Source organism: Eschrichtius robustus, chromosome 1 (genome assembly GCF_028021215.1).
Source record: "Eschrichtius robustus isolate mEscRob2 chromosome 1, mEscRob2.pri, whole genome shotgun sequence".
Classification (NCBI taxonomy): domain Eukaryota; kingdom Metazoa; phylum Chordata; class Mammalia; order Artiodactyla; family Eschrichtiidae; genus Eschrichtius; species Eschrichtius robustus.
In genome coordinates, this window is record NC_090824.1 from 143,386,695 (window position 1) to 143,403,263 (window position 16,569).

General features: G+C 55.0%; 6 non-coding genes across 6 annotated transcripts; all 6 read left to right on the forward strand.

Annotated features, from left to right (window-relative positions):
- The first annotated feature begins 1,803 nt into the window (after positions 1–1,803).
- Positions 1,804–1,896, forward strand: LOC137777264 (small nucleolar RNA SNORD116). Its single transcript, XR_011076482.1, has one exon. It is a non-coding gene; the product is annotated as a small nucleolar RNA SNORD116 (small nucleolar RNA).
- Positions 1,897–4,532: 2,636 nt separating this feature from the next.
- On the forward strand, positions 4,533–4,625 carry LOC137776999 (small nucleolar RNA SNORD116). Its single transcript, XR_011076375.1, has one exon. It is a non-coding gene; the product is annotated as a small nucleolar RNA SNORD116 (small nucleolar RNA).
- Positions 4,626–7,261: 2,636 nt separating this feature from the next.
- LOC137777270 (small nucleolar RNA SNORD116) lies at positions 7,262–7,354 on the forward strand. Its single transcript, XR_011076483.1, has one exon. It is a non-coding gene; the product is annotated as a small nucleolar RNA SNORD116 (small nucleolar RNA).
- A 2,636-nt stretch (positions 7,355–9,990) lies between these two features.
- On the forward strand, positions 9,991–10,083 carry LOC137777277 (small nucleolar RNA SNORD116). Its single transcript, XR_011076485.1, has one exon. It is a non-coding gene; the product is annotated as a small nucleolar RNA SNORD116 (small nucleolar RNA).
- Positions 10,084–12,719: 2,636 nt separating this feature from the next.
- Positions 12,720–12,812, forward strand: LOC137777002 (small nucleolar RNA SNORD116). Its single transcript, XR_011076376.1, has one exon. It is a non-coding gene; the product is annotated as a small nucleolar RNA SNORD116 (small nucleolar RNA).
- Positions 12,813–15,447: 2,635 nt separating this feature from the next.
- Positions 15,448–15,540, forward strand: LOC137777021 (small nucleolar RNA SNORD116). Its single transcript, XR_011076382.1, has one exon. It is a non-coding gene; the product is annotated as a small nucleolar RNA SNORD116 (small nucleolar RNA).
- Positions 15,541–16,569: the final 1,029 nt, after the last annotated feature.

A 16,569-nucleotide genomic window follows, 5' to 3' on the forward strand; every position in this document is an offset into this window, starting at 1 on the left:
CACGGGTGTCTTGCGGGACATAGAGAAGATGGACATGCTGAGGCATCTCTGCCGGCCTTCTTGGGGGTAGGTGAGTTATGCAAACAAGCCCTTGGGTCGCTCTTTTCCCACTTTTGGGAATGTGCAAAGCGACAGTGTTTCTGCCGGAGGGCATGACGCGGCCGGCCCGTATGGCATGCAGGCCTTTCGAATAGCCAGAGCTTTATCCAGAGCAGTTCGTTGGCGGGGCAGAGAAGGGGGCACTGTTGCCATCCCTGGTGCGCTGCCAAGGCCAGCCACTCTTCCCTTTCAGGCTTCCAAGTCCCCTCACATGGCAGGGGTCTTCCGTTGCAAGTCTGTCTGTGGTCCTCGTGGACCATGCCTTTGATCACTCTGAGTTCCTCAGTGGTGTCACTGTGGCAGTGGAGAATTTCCAGGATGCATCAGGTGGGATCAGCATCTTCAAAGCAGACAGGCTTGCGGTCTGTCTTCCCTGGTGTTCAGTGTTCCCGTGTTCGGAAGATGTCTGTGGCTTCCAGTAGGGACGCGTCACCCTGCTGGCTGGAGTAGGGCACGTTGGAGGAGGCTGTTCAGCGTTTGAGCGGTTCTTTAGGGGTCAGGGCCGCGAACCTTGCAGGATGGGAGCTGCTTGAGACATGGCCGGGAAGGTGGCCTAGTTTCCGCTGTGGGGTTCCAACATGGGTCATGGCTGCTGAAGCCCACTGCTTCCTGTGGTGGGCATTCCCATGGGTCAAAGGAAAGTGATTAGGCCTAGTTGGCAAGAAGTTGCACTTTGTTCGATGTTCTTTAGCCCCTTGAGTGGTTTCAGGCTGCATCTTGCCAGGAGAATGCTGTAGGTCGGTGTCGGCTCACCCATGGGCATTCCCTTGCTTCCGAAAGTGCTGGGAGTGACCCCAAGTGCACATCAGATGTGCTGGTAGCTGGCAGGTTCTCGAGATGCTCGTAGATGTCACACCCACGGTCGGGAGGCAGGTCTCGTCCAGTCTTTGTGCTCTGGTCAGAAGGCGTGCCTGTGGGATAGCGGGAGTCCGTGGAGTATTTCAACAGCCCCTGGGGGTTAAAGTTTGCATGCGTCCTCTGGAAGCTGACAGGGGGCTTTCTCCTTTCAGTTGTGGGTCTAGACAGGGTGTTGTGTATAAACTATGGCGTTTACTGTTGGACGCCACTTCACAGGGCTACAGTGACACACAGAGACCAAGACGCGTAGTCAGCGGCACACAGAGAAACCCACAAGAGCGTCTGCGTGCGCAGTCACAGTCACACGCGTGAACACAGAAATACAGCCTCTCACACACCGGCCAATGTATGTGCCTAACTTCCTGCAGTCGTACTATCAGACATGCAGTCAATTCTCGGTAAGGGATAGAGGTCCTTTGGAAGCAGTTTCAGAGCTCAAGCCCAGGTAAATGTTTGTATGGATCATGTCCTTTGAGGACACCAGTCCACTTCCCAGGTGCAGATGCTGGGCAAGCCTCGCCGTTGGCAAAAACAAGAAGATCTTCGTGTGCTCTGATGACTGGAGGTGCTAAGAAGAACTGTAAAAAGTGAGGCGGGGCCATGTTCCCGAGCATGGTCGCAGATAACTCAGGATGGTAGGTATTCAACCACCCCAAGATGTGCCATTAGATATTAGGTTTTCCTGACATGGGCCCAATGGCTGCAAGAGTGGCTTGATTGTTCGTCTTGTTGAGTGGCCTAAGGGCTGTGGATTCTCCAGACTTTTGGGGTACCCCAGGCTCATGACTCCCCTGCAGAGCCCGGCACACTGCCCGGTTGTGTTCTGCAGCATCGCAGCATGTGCTTGGATCGATGATGACACCCTTGTATGCATTCCTTGGAAACTCTGAACAACATGGGTGAGAACACTCTACCGTATCCTTATCGAAACTGAGGTTCATCACGTTTCCTCTCTCGGGTGTAGGGGACTGTTAGGAGTGAAGGCCAGTGTCCCCTGCCGACATGCACGCAAACACCACCAAGGACTCCAGTATTGGAGGGGCTTCTGTCTGAGGGTCGACCGTGTCTGCCCATAAGCTGGGTCATCTATGAATTCGCGGTCCCTGCTAAAAGGCCGTGAGGGAATGCAAGGGGGCAGGCTCTCCTGCTAGTCTACAGAGTCGGAGTGTGTGCTGTTGTGGGCCCAGTGAACTTTCAGCTTGGAGAAGTGTGTTTTGACCAGGATCACGCTTTGTGCATCCCGCTTCGGTGGTTGATTTTGGGAGCCAAAATGAGCAAGGTTCCCTGGTTGGAGCCTGGAGCCTCAGGCCAGGCCTGTGGCCCTCTCTGTTGTTGTGTTTGGTGCGGTGAGGTTCTTGAGTGCCCGATGGGGCTGGAGCAGTGGGCGGGGTTGGGATGGAGTTTGGTGATGGCGGAAGGGGGCTGATGGATTAGGCCTCGCTGCTGCCCCTGAAGCTGCCAGCACACTGTTGGCGCTAAGTGGATCATCGTGGAGTGGGGTGAGGATCGAGTGCTGCATTTAAGCCTGCGTAGTGGCTGCTGCCCTGGAGAGAAAGGTAAGGTATCATGAGGACAGGTCCTGTGTGATGTAGTGGGATGGGCTGTCATCATTGGGTTGCAGGCGCTGGCATCGGCTTCCCAAGGATGTGTCTTGTACATGATGGCCTGGCATCAGCTGCCTATGGTGGGGATGGCTTTGGCAGTTCATGAGGATGCTGTGAGGTAGGTTACCTGTGAAGAGTTGCAATCCCGTTTCCAGAGGAGTGACTCCCCACGGGTGTCTTGCGGGACATAGAGAAGATGGACATGCTGAGGCATCTGTACCGGCCTTCTTGGGGGTAGGTGAGTTATGCAAACAAGCCCTTTGGTCGCCCTTTTCCCACTTTTGGGAATGTGCAAAGCGATAATGTTTCTGCCGGAGGGCATGACGCGGCCGGCCCGTGTGGCATGCAGGCCTTTCGAATAGCCAGAGCTTTATCCAGAGCAGTCCGTTGGCGGGACAGAGAAGGGGGCACTGTTGCCATCCCTGGTGCGCTGCCAAGGCCAGCCACTCTTCCCTTTCAGGCTTCCAAGTGCCCTCACATGGCAGAGGTCTTCCGTTGCAAGTCTGTCTGTGGTCCTCGGGGACCATGCCTTTGATCACTCTGAGTTCCTCAGTGGTGTCACTGTGGCAGTGGAGAATTTCCAGAATGCATCAGGTGGGATCAGCATCTTCAAAGCAGACAGGCTTGCGGTCTGTCTTCCCTGGTGTTCAGTGTTCCCGTGTTCGGAAGATGTCTGTGGCTTCCAGTAGGGACGCGTCGCCCTGCTGGCTGGAGTAGGGCACGTTGGACGAGGCTGTTGAGCGTTTGAGCGGTTCCTTAGGGATCAGGGCCACGAACCTTGCAGGATGGGAGCTGCCTGAGACATGGCCGGGAAGGTGACATAGTTCCCGCTGTGGGGCTCCAACATGGGTCATGGCTGCTGAAGCCCACTGCCTCCTGTGGTGGGCATTCCCACGGGTCAAAGGAAAGTGATTAGGCCTAGTTGGCAAGAAGTTGTACTTTGTTCGATATTCTTTAGCCCATTGAGTGTTTTCAGGCTGCATCTTGCCAGTAGAATGCTGTAGGTGGGTGTCGGGTCACCCATGGGAGTTCCCTTGCTTCCGAAAGTGCTGGGAGTGACCCCAAGTGCACATCAGATGTGCTGGTAGCTGGCAGGTTCTCGAGTTGCACGTAGATGTCACACCCACGGCCGGGAGGCAGGTCTCGTCCAGTCTTTGTGCTCTGGTCAGAAGGCGTGGCTGTGGGAGAGCAGGAGTCCGTGGAGTATTTCAACAGCCCCTGGGGTTTAAAGTTTGCATGCGGCCTCTGGAAGCTGAAAGGGGGCTTTCTCCTTTCAGTTGTGGGTCTAGACAGGGTGTTGTGTATAAACTATGGCGTTTACTGTTGGACGCCTCTTCACTGGGCTACAGGGACACACAGAGACCAAGACGCGTAGTCAGCGGCACACAGAGAAACCCTCAAGAGCGTCTGCGTGCGCAGTCACAGTCACACGCGTGAACACAGAAATACAGCCTCTCACACACCGGCCAATGTATGTGCCTAACTTCCTGCAGTCGTACTATCAGACATGCAGTCAATTCTCGGTAAGGGATAGAGGTCCTTGGGAAGCAGTTTCAGAGCTCAAGCCCACGTAAATGTTTGTATGGATCATGTCCTTTGAGGACACCAGTCCAATTCCCAGGTGCAGTTGCTGGGCAAGCCTCGCCGTTGGCAAAAACAAGAAGATCTTCGTGTGCTCTGATGACTGGAGGTGCTAAGAAGAACTGGAAAAAGTGAGGCGGGGCCATGTTCCCGAGCATGGTCGCGGATAACTCAGGATGGTAGGTATTCAAGCACCCCAGGATGTGCCATTAGATATTAGGTTTTCCTCAGATAGGCCCAATGGCTGTAAGAGTGGCTTGATTGTTTGTCTTGTTGCGTGGCCTGAGGGCTGTGGATGCTCCAGGATTTTGGGGTACCCCAGACTCATGACTCCCCTGCATAGCCCGGCGCACTGCCCGGTTGTGTTCTGAAGCATCCCAGCATGTGCTTGGATCGATGATGACACCCTTTTATGCATTCCTTGGAAACTCTGAACAAAATGGGTGAGAACACTCTCCCGTATACTTATCGAAACTGAGGTTCAGCACGTTTCCTCTCCTGGGTGTAGGGGACTGTTAGGAGTGAAGGCCAGTGTCCCCTGCCGACATGCACGCAAACACCACCAAGGACTCCAGTATTGGAGGGGCTCCTGTCTGAGGGTCGACCGTGTCTGCCCATAAACTGGGTCATCTATGAATCCGCGGTCCCTGCTAAAAGGCCGTGAGGGAATGCAAGGGGGCAGGCTCTCCTGCTAGTGTTCAGAATCGGAGTGTGTGCTGGTGTGGGCCCAGTGAGCTTTCAGCTTGGAGAAGTGTGTTTTTACCAGGATCACGCTTTGTGCATGCCGCTTCGGTGGTTGATTTTGGAAGCCAAAATGAGCAAGGTTCCCTGGTTGGAGCCTGGAGCCTCAGGCCAGGCCTGTGGCCCTCTCTGTTGTTGTGTTTGGTGCGGTGAGGTTCTTCAGTGCCCGGTGGGGCTGGAGCAGTGGGCGGGCGTGGGATGGAGTTTGGTGATGGCGGAAGGGGGCTGATGAATCAGGCCTCGCTGCTGCCCCTGAAGCTGCCAGCACACTGATAGTGCTAAGTGGATCATCGTGGAGTGGGGTGAGGATCGAGTGCTGCATTTAAGCCTGCGTAGTGGCTGCTGCCCTGGAGAGAAAGGTAAGGTATCATGAGGACAGGTCCTGTGACATGTCGTGGGATGGGCTGTCATCATTGGGTTGCAGGCGTTGGCCTCGGCTTCCCAAGAATGTGTCTTGTTCATGATGGCCTGGCATCAGCTGCCTATGGTGGGGATGGCTTTGGCAGTTCATGAGGATGCAGTGAGGTAGGTTACCTGTGAAGAGTTGCAATCCCGTTTCCAGAGGAGTGACTCCCCACGGGTGTCTTGCGGGACATAGAGAAGATGGACATGCTGAGGCATCTCTGCCGGCCTTCTTGGGGGTAGGTGAGTTATGCAAACAAGCCCTTGGGTCGCTCTTTTCCCACTTTTGGGAATGTGCAAAGCGACAGTGTTTCTGCCGGAGGGCATGACGCGGCCGGCCCGTATGGCATGCAGGCCTTTCGAATAGCCAGAGCTTTATCCAGAGCAGTTCGTTGGCGGGGCAGAGAAGGGGGCACTGTTGCCATCCCTGGTGCGCTGCCAAGGCCAGCCACTCTTCCCTTTCAGGCTTCCAAGTCCCCTCACATGGCAGGGGTCTTCCGTTGCAAGTCTGTCTGTGGTCCTCGTGGACCATGCCTTTGATCACTCTGAGTTCCTCAGTGGTGTCACTGTGGCAGTGGAGAATTTCCAGGATGCATCAGGTGGGATCAGCATCTTCAAAGCAGACAGGCTTGCGGTCTGTCTTCCCTGGTGTTCAGTGTTCCCGTGTTCGGAAGATGTCTGTGGCTTCCAGTAGGGACGCGTCACCCTGCTGGCTGGAGTAGGGCACGTTGGAGGAGGCTGTTCAGCGTTTGAGCGGTTCTTTAGGGGTCAGGGCCGCGAACCTTGCAGGATGGGAGCTGCTTGAGACATGGCCGGGAAGGTGGCCTAGTTTCCGCTGTGGGGTTCCAACATGGGTCATGGCTGCTGAAGCCCACTGCTTCCTGTGGTGGGCATTCCCATGGGTCAAAGGAAAGTGATTAGGCCTAGTTGGCAAGAAGTTGCACTTTGTTCGATGTTCTTTAGCCCCTTGAGTGGTTTCAGGCTGCATCTTGCCAGGAGAATGCTGTAGGTCGGTATCGGCTCACCCATGGGCATTCCCTTGCTTCCGAAAGTGCTGGGAGTGACCCCAAGTGCACATCAGATGTGCTGGTAGCTGGCAGGTTCTCGAGATGCTCGTAGATGTCACACCCACGGCCGGGAGGCAGGTCTCGTCCAGTCTTTGTGCTCTGGTCAGAAGGCGTGCCTGTGGGATAGCGGGAGTCCGTGGAGTATTTCAACAGCCCCTGGGGGTTAAAGTTTGCATGCGTCCTCTGGAAGCTGACAGGGGGCTTTCTCCTTTCAGTTGTGGGTCTAGACAGGGTGTTGTGTATAAACTATGGCGTTTACTGTTGGACGCCACTTCACAGGGCTACAGTGACACACAGAGACCAAGACGCGTAGTCAGCGGCACACAGAGAAACCCACAAGAGCGTCTGCGTGCGCAGTCACAGTCACACGCGTGAACACAGAAATACAGCCTCTCACACACCGGCCAATGTATGTGCCTAACTTCCTGCAGTCGTACTATCAGACATGCAGTCAATTCTCGGTAAGGGATAGAGGTCCTTTGGAAGCAGTTTCAGAGCTCAAGCCCAGGTAAATGTTTGTATGGATCATGTCCTTTGAGGACACCAGTCCACTTCCCAGGTGCAGATGCTGGGCAAGCCTCGCCGTTGGCAAAAACAAGAAGATCTTCGTGTGCTCTGATGACTGGAGGTGCTAAGAAGAACTGTAAAAAGTGAGGCGGGGCCATGTTCCCGAGCATGGTCGCAGATAACTCAGGATGGTAGGTATTCAACCACCCCAAGATGTGCCATTAGATATTAGGTTTTCCTGACATGGGCCCAATGGCTGCAAGAGTGGCTTGATTGTTCGTCTTGTTGAGTGGCCTAAGGGCTGTGGATTCTCCAGACTTTTGGGGTACCCCAGGCTCATGACTCCCCTGCAGAGCCCGGCACACTGCCCGGTTGTGTTCTGCAGCATCGCAGCATGTGCTTGGATCGATGATGACACCCTTGTATGCATTCCTTGGAAACTCTGAACAACATGGGTGAGAACACTCTACCGTATCCTTATCGAAACTGAGGTTCATCACGTTTCCTCTCTCGGGTGTAGGGGACTGTTAGGAGTGAAGGCCAGTGTCCCCTGCCGACATGCACGCAAACACCACCAAGGACTCCAGTATTGGAGGGGCTTCTGTCTGAGGGTCGACCGTGTCTGCCCATAAGCTGGGTCATCTATGAATCCGCGGTCCCTGCTAAAAGGCCGTGAGGGAATGCAAGGGGGCAGGCTCTCCTGCTAATCTACAGAGTCGGAGTGTGTGCTGTTGTGGGCCCAGTGAACTTTCAGCTTGGAGAAGTGTGTTTTTACCAGGATCACGCTTTGTGCATGCCGCTTCGGTGGTTGATTTTGGAAGCCAAAATGAGCAAGGTTCCCTGGTTGGAGCCTGGAGCCTCAGGCCAGGCCTGTGGCCCTCTCTGTTGTTGTGTTTGGTGCGGTGAGGTTCTTCAGTGCCCGGTGGGGCTGGAGCAGTGGGCGGGCGTGGGATGGAGTTTGGTGATGGCGGAAGGGGGCTGATGAATCAGGCCTCGCTGCTGCCCCTGAAGCTGCCAGCACACTGATAGTGCTAAGTGGATCATCGTGGAGTGGGGTGAGGATCGAGTGCTGCATTTAAGCCTGCGTAGTGGCTGCTGCCCTGGAGAGAAAGGTAAGGTATCATGAGGACAGGTCCTGTGACATGTCGTGGGATGGGCTGTCATCATTGGGTTGCAGGCGTTGGCCTCGGCTTCCCAAGAATGTGTCTTGTTCATGATGGCCTGGCATCAGCTGCCTATGGTGGGGATGGCTTTGGCAGTTCATGAGGATGCAGTGAGGTAGGTTACCTGTGAAGAGTTGCAATCCCGTTTCCAGAGGAGTGACTCCCCACGGGTGTCTTGCGGGACATAGAGAAGATGGACATGCTGAGGCATCTCTGCCGGCCTTCTTGGGGGTAGGTGAGTTATGCAAACAAGCCCTTGGGTCGCTCTTTTCCCACTTTTGGGAATGTGCAAAGCGACAGTGTTTCTGCCGGAGGGCATGACGCGGCCGGCCCGTATGGCATGCAGGCCTTTCGAATAGCCAGAGCTTTATCCAGAGCAGTTCGTTGGCGGGGCAGAGAAGGGGGCACTGTTGCCATCCCTGGTGCGCTGCCAAGGCCAGCCACTCTTCCCTTTCAGGCTTCCAAGTCCCCTCACATGGCAGGGGTCTTCCGTTGCAAGTCTGTCTGTGGTCCTCGTGGACCATGCCTTTGATCACTCTGAGTTCCTCAGTGGTGTCACTGTGGCAGTGGAGAATTTCCAGGATGCATCAGGTGGGATCAGCATCTTCAAAGCAGACAGGCTTGCGGTCTGTCTTCCCTGGTGTTCAGTGTTCCCGTGTTCGGAAGATGTCTGTGGCTTCCAGTAGGGACGCGTCACCCTGCTGGCTGGAGTAGGGCACGTTGGAGGAGGCTGTTCAGCGTTTGAGCGGTTCTTTAGGGGTCAGGGCCGCGAACCTTGCAGGATGGGAGCTGCTTGAGACATGGCCGGGAAGGTGGCCTAGTTTCCGCTGTGGGGTTCCAACATGGGTCATGGCTGCTGAAGCCCACTGCTTCCTGTGGTGGGCATTCCCATGGGTCAAAGGAAAGTGATTAGGCCTAGTTGGCAAGAAGTTGCACTTTGTTCGATGTTCTTTAGCCCCTTGAGTGGTTTCAGGCTGCATCTTGCCAGGAGAATGCTGTAGGTCGGTATCGGCTCACCCATGGGCATTCCCTTGCTTCCGAAAGTGCTGGGAGTGACCCCAAGTGCACATCAGATGTGCTGGTAGCTGGCAGGTTCTCGAGATGCTCGTAGATGTCACACCCACGGCCGGGAGGCAGGTCTCGTCCAGTCTTTGTGCTCTGGTCAGAAGGCGTGCCTGTGGGATAGCGGGAGTCCGTGGAGTATTTCAACAGCCCCTGGGGGTTAAAGTTTGCATGCGTCCTCTGGAAGCTGACAGGGGGCTTTCTCCTTTCAGTTGTGGGTCTAGACAGGGTGTTGTGTATAAACTATGGCGTTTACTGTTGGACGCCACTTCACAGGGCTACAGTGACACACAGAGACCAAGACGCGTAGTCAGCGGCACACAGAGAAACCCACAAGAGCGTCTGCGTGCGCAGTCACAGTCACACGCGTGAACACAGAAATACAGCCTCTCACACACCGGCCAATGTATGTGCCTAACTTCCTGCAGTCGTACTATCAGACATGCAGTCAATTCTCGGTAAGGGATAGAGGTCCTTTGGAAGCAGTTTCAGAGCTCAAGCCCAGGTAAATGTTTGTATGGATCATGTCCTTTGAGGACACCAGTCCACTTCCCAGGTGCAGATGCTGGGCAAGCCTCGCCGTTGGCAAAAACAAGAAGATCTTCGTGTGCTCTGATGACTGGAGGTGCTAAGAAGAACTGTAAAAAGTGAGGCGGGGCCATGTTCCCGAGCATGGTCGCAGATAACTCAGGATGGTAGGTATTCAACCACCCCAAGATGTGCCATTAGATATTAGGTTTTCCTGACATGGGCCCAATGGCTGCAAGAGTGGCTTGATTGTTCGTCTTGTTGAGTGGCCTAAGGGCTGTGGATTCTCCAGACTTTTGGGGTACCCCAGGCTCATGACTCCCCTGCAGAGCCCGGCACACTGCCCGGTTGTGTTCTGCAGCATCGCAGCATGTGCTTGGATCGATGATGACACCCTTGTATGCATTCCTTGGAAACTCTGAACAACATGGGTGAGAACACTCTACCGTATCCTTATCGAAACTGAGGTTCATCACGTTTCCTCTCTCGGGTGTAGGGGACTGTTAGGAGTGAAGGCCAGTGTCCCCTGCCGACATGCACGCAAACACCACCAAGGACTCCAGTATTGGAGGGGCTTCTGTCTGAGGGTCGACCGTGTCTGCCCATAAGCTGGGTCATCTATGAATCCGCGGTCCCTGCTAAAAGGCCGTGAGGGAATGCAAGGGGGCAGGCTCTCCTGCTAGTCTACAGAGTCGGAGTGTGTGCTGTTGTGGGCCCAGTGAACTTTCAGCTTGGAGAAGTGTGTTTTGACCAGGATCACGCTTTGTGCATCCCGCTTCGGTGGTTGATTTTGGGAGCCAAAATGAGCAAGGTTCCCTGGTTGGAGCCTGGAGCCTCAGGCCAGGCCTGTGGCCCTCTCTGTTGTTGTGTTTGGTGCGGTGAGGTTCTTGAGTGCCCGATGGGGCTGGAGCAGTGGGCGGGGTTGGGATGGAGTTTGGTGATGGCGGAAGGGGGCTGATGGATTAGGCCTCGCTGCTGCCCCTGAAGCTGCCAGCACACTGTTGGCGCTAAGTGGATCATCGTGGAGTGGGGTGAGGATCGAGTGCTGCATTTAAGCCTGCGTAGTGGCTGCTGCCCTGGAGAGAAAGGTAAGGTATCATGAGGACAGGTCCTGTGTGATGTAGTGGGATGGGCTGTCATCATTGGGTTGCAGGCGCTGGCATCGGCTTCCCAAGGATGTGTCTTGTACATGATGGCCTGGCATCAGCTGCCTATGGTGGGGATGGCTTTGGCAGTTCATGAGGATGCTGTGAGGTAGGTTACCTGTGAAGAGTTGCAATCCCGTTTCCAGAGGAGTGACTCCCCACGGGTGTCTTGCGGGACATAGAGAAGATGGACATGCTGAGGCATCTGTACCGGCCTTCTTGGGGGTAGGTGAGTTATGCAAACAAGCCCTTTGGTCGCCCTTTTCCCACTTTTGGGAATGTGGAAAGCGATAATGTTTCTGCCGGAGGGCATGACGCGGCCGGCCCGTGTGGCATGCAGGCCTTTCGAATAGCCAGAGCTTTATCCAGAGCAGTCCGTTGGCGGGACAGAGAAGGGGGCACTGTTGCCATCCCTGGTGCGCTGCCAAGGCCAGCCACTCTTCCCTTTCAGGCTTCCAAGTGCCCTCACATGGCAGAGGTCTTCCGTTGCAAGTCTGTCTGTGGTCCTCGGGGACCATGCCTTTGATCACTCTGAGTTCCTCAGTGGTGTCACTGTGGCAGTGGAGAATTTCCAGAATGCATCAGGTGGGATCAGCATCTTCAAAGCAGACAGGCTTGCGGTCTGTCTTCCCTGGTGTTCAGTGTTCCCGTGTTCGGAAGATGTCTGTGGCTTCCAGTAGGGACGCGTCGCCCTGCTGGCTGGAGTAGGGCACGTTGGACGAGGCTGTTGAGCGTTTGAGCGGTTCCTTAGGGATCAGGGCCACGAACCTTGCAGGATGGGAGCTGCCTGAGACATGGCCGGGAAGGTGACATAGTTCCCGCTGTGGGGCTCCAACATGGGTCATGGCTGCTGAAGCCCACTGCCTCCTGTGGTGGGCATTCCCACGGGTCAAAGGAAAGTGATTAGGCCTAGTTGGCAAGAAGTTGTACTTTGTTCGATATTCTTTAGCCCATTGAGTGTTTTCAGGCTGCATCTTGCCAGTAGAATGCTGTAGGTGGGTGTCGGGTCACCCATGGGAGTTCCCTTGCTTCCGAAAGTGCTGGGAGTGACCCCAAGTGCACATCAGATGTGCTGGTAGCTGGCAGGTTCTCGAGTTGCACGTAGATGTCACACCCACGGCCGGGAGGCAGGTCTCGTCCAGTCTTTGTGCTCTGGTCAGAAGGCGTGGCTGTGGGAGAGCAGGAGTCCGTGGAGTATTTCAACAGCCCCTGGGGTTTAAAGTTTGCATGCGGCCTCTGGAAGCTGAAAGGGGGCTTTCTCCTTTCAGTTGTGGGTCTAGACAGGGTGTTGTGTATAAACTATGGCGTTTACTGTTGGACGCCTCTTCACTGGGCTACAGGGACACACAGAGACCAAGACGCGTAGTCAGCGGCACACAGAGAAACCCTCAAGAGCGTCTGCGTGCGCAGTCACAGTCACACGCGTGAACACAGAAATACAGCCTCTCACACACCGGCCAATGTATGTGCCTAACTTCCTGCAGTCGTACTATCAGACATGCAGTCAATTCTCGGTAAGGGATAGAGGTCCTTGGGAAGCAGTTTCAGAGCTCAAGCCCACGTAAATGTTTGTATGGATCATGTCCTTTGAGGACACCAGTCCAATTCCCAGGTGCAGTTGCTGGGCAAGCCTCGCCGTTGGCAAAAACAAGAAGATCTTCGTGTGCTCTGATGACTGGAGGTGCTAAGAATAACTGGAAAAAGTGAGGCGGGGCCATGTTCCCGAGCATGGTCGCGGATAACTCAGGATGGTAGGTATTCAAGCACCCCAGGATGTGCCATTAGATATTAGGTTTTCCTCAGATAGGCCCAATGGCTGTAAGAGTGGCTTGATTGTTTGTCTTGTTGCGTGGCCTGAGGGCTGTGGATGCTCCAGGATTTTGGGGTACCCCAGACTCATGACTCCCCTGCATAGCCCGGCGCACTGCCCGGTTGTGTTCTGAAGCATCCCAGCATGTGCTTGGATCGATGATGACACCCTTTTATGCATTCCTTGGAAACTCTGAACAAAATGGGTGAGAACACTCTCCCGTATACTTATCGAAACTGAGGTTCAGCACGTTTCCTCTCCTGGGTGTAGGGGACTGTTAGGAGTGAAGGCCAGTGTCCCCTGCCGACATGCACGCAAACACCACCAAGGACTCCAGTATTGGAGGGGCTCCTGTCTGAGGGTCGACCGTGTCTGCCCATAAACTGGGTCATCTATGAATCCGCGGTCCCTGCTAAAAGGCCGTGAGGGAATGCAAGGGGGCAGGCTCTCCTGCTAGTGTTCAGAATCGGAGTGTGTGCTGGTGTGGGCCCAGTGAGCTTTCAGCTTGGAGAAGTGTGTTTTTACCAGGATCACGCTTTGTGCATGCCGCTTCGGTGGTTGATTTTGGAAGCCAAAATGAGCAAGGTTCCCTGGTTGGAGCCTGGAGCCTCAGGCCAGGCCTGTGGCCCTCTCTGTTGTTGTGTTTGGTGCGGTGAGGTTCTTCAGTGCCCGGTGGGGCTGGAGCAGTGGGCGGGCGTGGGATGGAGTTTGGTGATGGCGGAAGGGGGCTGATGAATCAGGCCTCGCTGCTGCCCCTGAAGCTGCCAGCACACTGATAGTGCTAAGTGGATCATCGTGGAGTGGGGTGAGGATCGAGTGCTGCATTTAAGCCTGCGTAGTGGCTGCTGCCCTGGAGAGAAAGGTAAGGTATCATGAGGACAGGTCCTGTGTGATGTCGTGGGATGGGCTGTCATCATTGGGTTGCAGGCGTTGGCCTCGGCTTCCCAAGAATGTGTCTTGTTCATGATGGCCTGGCATCAGCTGCCTATGGTGGGGATGGCTTTGGCAGTTCATGAGGATGCAGTGAGGTAGGTTACCTGTGAAGAGTTGCAATCCCGTTTCCAGAGGAGTGACTCCCCACGGGTGTCTTGCGGGACATAGAGAAGATGGACATGCTGAGGCATCTGTGCCGGCCTTCTTGGGGGTAGGTGAGTTATGCAAACAAGCCCTTGGGTCGCTCTTTTCCCACTTTTGGGAATGTGCAAAGCGACAGTGTTTCTGCCGGAGGGCATGACGCGGCCGGCCCGTATGGCATGCAGGCCTTTTGAATAGCCAGAGCTTTATCCAGAGCAGTTCGTTGGCGGGGCAGAGAAGGGGGCACTGTTGCCATCCCTGGTGCGCTGCCAAGGCCAGCCACTCTTCCCTTTCAGGCTTCCAAGTCCCCTCACATGGCAGAGGTCTTCCGTTGCAAGTCTGTCTGTGGTCCTCGGGGACCATGCCTTTGATCACTCTGAGTACCTCAGTGGTGTCACTGTGGCAGTGGAGAATTTCCAGGATGCATCAGGTGGGATCAGCATCTTCAAAGCAGACAGGCCTGCGGTCTCTCTTCCCTGGTGTTCAGTGTTCCCGTGTTCGGAAGATGTCTGTGGCTTCCAGTAGGGACGCGTCGCCCTGCTGGCTGGAGTAGGGCACGTTGGACGAGGCTGTTGAGCGTTTGAGCGGTTCCTTAGGGATCAGGGCCGCGAACCTTGCAGGATGGGAGCTGCATGAGACATGGCCGGGAAGGTGACCTAGTTCCCGCTGTGGGGCTCCAAAATGGGTCATGGCTGCTGAAGCCCACTGCCTCCTGTGGTGGGCATTCCCACGGGTCAAAGGAAAGTGATTAGGCCTAGTTGGCAAGAAGTTGTACTTTGTTCGATATTCTTTAGCCCATTGAGTGTTTTCAGGCTGCATCTTGCCAGTAGAATGCTGTAGGTCGGTGTCGGGTCACCCATGGGAGTTCCCTTGCTTCCGAAAGTGCTGGGAGTGACCCCAAGTGCACATCAGATGTGCTGGTAGCTGGCAGGTTCTCGAGTTGCACGTAGATGTCACACCCACGGCCGGGAGGCAGGTCTCGCCCAGTCTTTGTGCTCTGGTCAGAAGGCGTGGCTGTGGGAGAGCGGGAGTCCGTGGAGTATTTCAACAGCCCCTGGGGTTTAAAGTTTGCATGCGGCCTCTGGAAGCTGAAAGGGGGCTTTCTCCTTTCAGTTGGGAGTCTAGACAGGGTGTTGTGTATAAACTATGGCGTTTACTGTTGGACGCCTCTTCACAGGGCTACAGGGACACACAGAGACCAAGAAGCGTAGGCAGCGGCACACAGAGTAACCCACAAGAGCGTCTGCGTGCGCAGTCACAGTCACACGCGTGAACACAGAAATACAGCCTGTAACACACCGGCCAATGCATGTGCCTAACTTCCTGCAGTCGTACTATCAGACATGCAGTCAATTCTCGGTAAGGGATAGAGGTCCTTGGGAAGAAGTTTCAGAGCTCAAGCCCAGGTAAATGTTTGTATGGATCATGTCTTTGAGGACACCAGTTCACTTCCCAGGTGCAGTTGCTGGGCAAGCCTCGCCGTCGGCAAAAACAAGAAGATCTTCGTGTGCTCTGATGACTGGAGGTGCTAAGAAGAACTGGAAAAAGAGAGGCGGAGCCATGTTCCCGAGCATGGTCGTGGATAACTCAGGATGGTAGGTATTCAACCACCCCAAGATGTGCCATTAGATATTAGGTTTTCGTGAGATGGGCCCAATGGCTGCAAGAGTGGCTTGATTGTTCGTCTTGTTGAGTGGCCTGAGGGCTGTGGATTCTCCAGGCTTTTGGGGTACCCCAGGCTCATGACTCCCCTGCAGAGCCCGGCGCACTGCCCGGTTGTGTGCTGCAGCATCCCAGCATGTGCTTGGATCGATGATGACACCCTTGTATGCATTCCTTGGAAACTCTGAACAAAATGGGTGAGAACACTCTCCCGTATCCTTATCGAAACTGAGGTTCAGCACGTTTCCTCTCTCAGGTGTAGGGGACTGTTAGGAGTGAAGGCCAGTGTCCCCTGCCGACATGCACGCAAACACCACCAAGGACTCCAGTATTGGAGGGGCTCCTGTCTGAGGGTCGACCGTGTCTGCACATAAGCTGGCTTATCTGTGTATCCCGGGTCCCTGCTGAAAGGTGGTTAAAGAATGCGAGGGTGCAGGCTCTCTTGCTGGTCTTAAGAGTCGGGGTGTGTGCCGGTCTAGGCCCAGTGTCCTTCAGTTGGATAAGTGTGTTTTGGCCAGGATCACGCTTCGTGCATGCCGTTTCGTGTGTTGATTTTTAAAGCCAAAATGAGCAAGCGTCCCTGGTCGGTGCCTGGAACCTGAGGCCAGGCCTGTGGCCCTCCCTGTCCTTGCGTTTTGCACAGTGAGGTTTTTGAGTCCCTAGTTAGGCTGGAGAAGTGGGCGGGGTTGGGCTCGGTTTGGGCGTCGGCGGAAAGGGGCTGATGGATTAGGGCACACTACTGCCCTAGTCTGCTCCTCTACTTTAACACCCAGCGCAGTTTTGGTGCCAAGTGGGACATCGTGGAGTGGGGTGAGTTTCGAGTGCTGCATTGAAACCTGCGTGGTCGCTGATGGCCTGGACAGGAAGCTAAGGGATGATGAGGACAGGTCCTTTGTGAGGTCGTGGAATAGGCTGTCATAATTGGGTTGCAGGTGCTGGCCTCGGCTTCCCAAGGATGAGTCATGTTCGTGATGGGCTGGCATCAGCTGCCTATGGAGGGGGTTGCTTTGGCAGTTCAAGTGCATGAGGTGAGGTAGGTAACCTGTGTAGAGCTGTGATCCCATTGCCAGAGGAATGACACCGAAACGGTGTCTTGCGGGACGTAGAGAAGATCGACATTGTGAGGCGTCTGTGCCGGGCTCCTTGGAGGTAGGTGAGTTATGCGAACATCCCTATTGGCTGCTTTCTTCCCTTGTTTGGGAATGTGCAAAGCGAAAGTGTTTCTCCCGGGGAGGCATGACACCGCCAGCCAGTATGGCATGCAGG